This window comes from Felis catus, chromosome A1 (assembly GCF_018350175.1).
Source record: "Felis catus isolate Fca126 chromosome A1, F.catus_Fca126_mat1.0, whole genome shotgun sequence".
Taxonomy (NCBI): domain Eukaryota; kingdom Metazoa; phylum Chordata; class Mammalia; order Carnivora; family Felidae; genus Felis; species Felis catus.
Genome location: NC_058368.1, coordinates 126,749,359 through 126,755,432, shown reverse-complemented (window position 1 = coordinate 126,755,432; position 6,074 = coordinate 126,749,359).

Genomic DNA, 6,074 nt, shown 5'->3' with positions numbered 1-6,074 from the left:
TTCTCTGTATTGATGTGTCTATTTCTGCCTTTTTTGTTTTCGTTTTCTTTTTTAGATTCCAAACAGAAGTGAAATCATATGGCGTCTTTCTCTATTTCACTAAAATAACTTATAATAACATCTAGATCCATCCATGTTGTTGGAAATGTCAAGATCTTATTCTCTGTATGGTAGAATAATATTAATATTGTTATTATTTTTTTAAGATTTTCTTTGCCCATTTATGCATCTATGGACACAGGTTGCTTCCATATCTTGGCTATTGTAAATAAGGCTGCAATAAATATAGGGGTACATATATCTTTTGAAATTACTGTTTTCATTTTCTTTGGGTAAATACCCAGTAATAGAATTATTGCATTATATTGTATTTCTATTTTAAATTTCTTGAAGAATATCCACAATTGTTGCACCAATTAACATTCCCTTTCACAGTGTATGAGAGATCCTTGTTCTCTACATTCTCACTAATGCTTTGTTTTAATACTAGCTGTTCTGACTTGTGTGAGATGATACCTCATTGTGGTTCTGATTTGTATCAAATCCTGATGATGAGTGATATTGAGCAGCTCTTCATTTTTCTGTTGGCTATCAGTATGTCTTCTTGGGAAAAATGTCTATTCAGGTTTTCTGCCTTTTTTAAAATAAGATTATTTGTATTTTTGGTGTTGAGTTGTAGTTCTTTATATACATTGGTTATTAGGCCTTTACAGATATATCATTGGAAAGTATCTTCTGTCATTTAGTAGGTTTCCTTTTTGTTCTGTTGATGGTTTAGGTGAGTGTGAAAAAGCTTTTTATTTTGGTGTAGTCCCAATAATTCATTTTTTAATTTTGTTTGGCTTGCCTGAGGAAACATATGCATAAATATGTTGATAAGGCTGATATTAGATTATTGCCTATGTTTTCTTGTACAAGTTAGGGTTAATCCACCAACCTTACAACATTAGAATATTCTAAATTTTATTGCATGTTTATATTTACCAGTGAGTTTTATACTTTAATCTGTTCTCCTATTACTCATAAGCAATCTATATTTTCAGCTTGAAGAAATGTCTTCAGTATTTCTTATAAGAAGGGTTTAGTGGTAGTCTCCTTTAGATTTTGCTTGTTTGGAAAACTCTCTCTTTCCTTCTGTTCTAAATGGTAACTGCTATGTAGAGTTGATAGTTGTTTCCTTTCAGCATTTTGAAAATATCCTACAACTTCCTTCTGGCCCTCAAAGTTTCTGCTGAAAATAAATCTGTTGATAGTTCTCTTGTACCTAACAAGTGGCTTTTTCTCTTTCAGCTTTTAAGAGGCTCTTCTTGTCTTTAACTTTGGACATTTTATGTGTTTTGCTGCGGTTCTCTTTTGGTTCATTTTGTTTGGCACTCTTGGGGATTCTGGATCTGGATGTCTGTTTCCTTCCTAAGGTTATCGAAGTTTTAGCCATTATTTCTGCAAATAAGCTTACTACCCTTTGTCTCTTCTCCTTCTGGGACCCCTATAATGCTAAATATGGTCTGCTTTATGATGTTCTGTAGGTCCCTTAAGCTATTTTTTTTCTTTCTTTTTCATTGTTGTTATTGCTCTCATTGGATGAGTTTTATTACTGTGTTTGAGTTCCCTGATCCTTTCTTCTACTTCATCTAGTCTACTGTTGAACGTCTAGTGTATTTTTCAGTTCGTTTAATGTATTCCTTAGCTCTCTGACATCTCTTTGATACTTGATTATAGTGTCTGTCTTTTTTGTTGAAGTTCTCCATGTATTCATCCATTCTTCTCCCAACTCAGTAAACATCCCTGTGAACAGGCACATAGATTTATTCATTTGGTTAAGGGCTTTTTCTGAGGTTTTGTTTTTTCTTTTGGAAGACACTCCTCTGTTTCTTCTCTTTGTTTGACTTTATGCTGGTTTTTATTTGTTTAATTTTTAAAATTTGTTTATTTTGAGAAAGAGTGTGTGCATGAGCATGGAAAGGGCAGAGAGAGAACCCCAAGAAAGCTTCAGACCAGTAGCACAGAGCCCAACATGGGGTTCGAACTCACAAACTGTGAGATCATGACCTGAGCTAAAACCAAGAATCAGATGCTTAACTGACTGAGCCACCCAGGTTTTTATTCATTCGATAAAAAAGCAACTTCTTCCACGATTGAAGGAATGACCTCATATAGAAACTTTATCTTTAAACCCTGCCCTTTTGGTTGTCTCTGAAATATTTGCGATTTCCAAACAGCCAATTTTATTTTTAGTGGCTACCAGTATTTCCTGGTGTTAATATTCTAAATGGGAATATCTCAGCATGTAGATTTGGGCTTATTGGAGCCAGACCGTCAGGCAGCAGGTTTTAGAGTATGCAAATATACAGTTTTATGTGACTGCAATCATAGGTCTTACTGGACACTATCTAGAGGTGTCCCTTGGGTGGCAGTCACAAAAATGAGCATGCCAGAACAGCATACAAGGTCCTTTCCGGGAGATACAAGTGGTCTGAAGTGAGACAGAGGGAGAGCACAAAGAGAGTCTCCAAAGACCTCATCCCTGCAGTGCAATTCAGTTGGCCTCTTTTTGTGTGTCAAAGGAGAAGGTGATTTCTGAGGCTGAAAGTCCAGGCATGGCAAATAAGTCTCTTTCATGAAAGACTGGGTTGTGTTTTATTCTGCTTTCTGCACAATGACTTGAGTGTTATACTGCCAAGAAACACCAGTTTATTCCTTAAGGTCCCGTGAGACCCAGGAATGCAACTCTCAGTGACCACCAGAGGTAGGCACTTAAGGGACATCTCCTGGGTGGCAACAACAAACACTGAGGCATAAGACATAAAACTTAGCAAGAGACATAGAGTAGGGCTTTTGTATGTGTCTGATGCACCAGTTTTTGAGAGGTACTTGCCCTGTGAAACATGGTAGAGGGAGAACACAAATAAAATCTACTCCATGAGGTTTCTGGAGAAGATTACTGTGGGTGCTTAGATGTGGGTTTAATTATAATCCTGACCTTCAGGTCCCAGTTACCAAGATAAGCTATTAGGCCTCTTTTCACAGAAAGATGTGGTTTCTCCTTCTGTTGCCTTTTGCTGTGCTTTCAGTGTGGTGGCCCTTTAAGAACTGTGTCTCTGTGGGTTACAGTCCTCTGGGACCTTTAAACATAAGCTCCCCTGGCCATAAGAGCCAGGTGATTTAGACGTATTATCCGTGTAGCTACTGCACAAATCAGGGTGCCAGAGGATGAAAACAGCTCTCCTTCAAGAGATTGTAGTGAGAGGGAGTGGTAGAGAGGAGAATACAAAGATGCTCACCAGCTTAAGTCCCCAGAGAAATCTCCAGCCTCTAGATGTGTTACATTAGATGTGTGTTCCTCAGCATGGTGCTTTAAGTAAATAAGCCTCTTTGCCATTAAGTCTGGGTTCCTCTCAGCTGAGTGCCTCTGTGATGAAGTATGAGCCCACATGCACTTTAATTGCAGTTTTTTAGTTGGCTATATACTTGCAAGTCTCATGGATATGAGTCCCTTTGGCTTTTAAATCTAGATGTTTTGCAGGCTCATCTTTGAGGTACAGGCCTTAAAAGTTGGGATGCCTGATGTGGGGAGAAACCTTTTGATCCATAAGCAGAAGCTCTTGGTTTTGAGGTCCCTCCTGCTTGGGGTGGTCACCTTGCCCAGGGTGGGGTTTAACGGCAAAATCCTCCTCTCTGGCACACTTTGATGTGTGTGTGGTGTGTGTGTGACTCCTTTTTTCCACTGTTTATGTGTTATTCAGCTAGTGTTTAGGGGCTTTTTTCAGAGGATGTTGTTCCACATATAACTGCAGATTTCGTGTATCTGTGGGATAAAGTGAGTTCAGAATCTTGCCATGTCTCCATCTTGAATAAGACCCTGTACTGTTGTGTCTTAGATAATGACATTAATATCTAGATAATAAGCTGAGTCAGAAACCTCAGGGGCACCTTTGATTTCTAGTTCTCCCTCTGCTGGAACATTATAGGTTATCACTACCTCCCTTCTAAACTGAAATGTCCTTTGTCTCCCACTCTTCCTCAATAGGGAGCCATCCTTAACTCAGGCATGTAACTGTGGATAGTTAGGACATTTTTCCAGTGCTTTTCTGTTTCCACTATTATCACGTGAGTGATCTTTCAAAAGTCAAATCTGATGAAACCAACTTCTCCCTTTAAGACTCTTTCACAACTGGAGAATGAAATCCAGACTTGGAAAGCATTTCAGACAAGTGTCAAGATCTCAGCCTTAGTCTTATTCTCCTTTTCTTCCACCCTGTGGTCACTTGTGTGAATGGCTTTGGAGTACGTATACACTATGCTTTGAGATACCTCCCTGGCTTCCATTTGCTGCTCTGTTAGAAACGATCTTCTTTCACTCTGCCCCTACCCAACTTCTAGATCTGTGTTTAGCTTAGGCCTCATCTCTTCTTGTAGGCCTTCTTAGAATATTCCAATCTCCTTGCCTCCAGTCTGGGTTAATTGCTCCTGTTGTATGCTTTCACATTGTAACCTCTATATTGGCATTTAGCAAGTTTTTCTATAATTATTTCCTAAGATACCATTTTGAAACCTTAATCCAGATTTTCTCCCAATAACTGTCCTCCTTATATTGCTTATACTCTGAGTGGAAGAAAGGTAACCAGTAAAATTGTTTTAAGGGATAGACAAAACATTAAAAAATAGAGAATATGATTTTTAGTTGAAATTATATGAGACTTAGAGTTCATCAAGAAGAAACTGGAATGTAAAGGACTCAGGACATAAATAGATCAGGAAGAAAGCTAGAGAGCTAGACTACCTCTCCACCAGACTAAAGATTCTTTGGACTTGGTAGGTGAAGTAAGAAAGCCAAGGGGTGACAATTGCACAAGAAGCATACAAAGACTATGGCCTGCTGTGTGCCCTTTTCTTAAAAAGACATCTTTTTCAAGTGCAGTAGGAAGCCTAGCATCTTCTAAGGGTAACAGATGTATTCTTCTTGTCTACCTTGTTAATGCTGTTGAGGAAGCAGTAGCCACACAGAAGCTTCACTTTTAAATTTAATTCAAATCCAGGAGTATTATTACTAAATAATAATAAGTATTACTTTATTAATAATAATATTAAGTACTATTACTAAGGTAGTAACATGATAGTTGAGGGAATTTCTACTACAACCCATTGAAACTAGTTTGGCCACAGTAACCTCAGAATGACCAGGAAGCATGTGTCATCTTGGAATCTTGCCCCTGGCAAGATTTTTACCACTGTATCTGAGGGGTACAGGTCTATTCCCTAAAAAATGTATTTCATAAAATTTTAAGGAAGACATTTTTGGGTGAGATCTTTTAAAATAAATTTCTAATGTTCAGTTATTAGACACATTTTAGGGAAAATTAAATTTATATATGTTGGTAATTCATAGTGGGAAGTTTCCTTTGTTAAAATTATATGAGTTCATTGAGGGTCAGGACTTTTGTGTATGTATTTTCATGTAGAGTCATGAATTAAAATAGAGAATAGAATTAGAATAGGAATAGAATAGACAATATAACTGGAAGCCCTTTAATATTTTTTTCTTTCATGTGGATTCTTTGTATTCTATTAGTTTTGTCTACTCAGGTAGGTGAGATTCCTGTTAACAAATTCAGTTTAGGAAGCTGTTTGGACCCATGTAAGTATTCCCGGGACCTCACTTGACTTACATTTAGCAAGAGTCTGGAAATGGTCCTGAGAACACATTGAGAAGAAAATATCTAGAAATAGAACTAGTAGCACAATTAGATCACTAAGAGATCTTGAAACTACTAGTAGATCAACTGTGATGCAAAGAGATTGATGGCTGCATGCTTCAGCATGCCCTGAGGTCCAAGACCAAAGCAAGCCCGCACCGCATCTGAAGCATCACTACACCATGCACCACATATCAAACAAAACTCACAACACTCATACGTTGTCCTTTTTGAATGCCCTTAAGCGGTGCTAGTGGGATACCAATATGATCATTGGACCCTGGAGTGCAGATGCAAGGATAAACGGTGTTTGACATTGTAGAGGTGACTTTTTAGTATGTTGGCAGCCATTCTTGATTCTCTAACCAAGAGCTTTAGGAC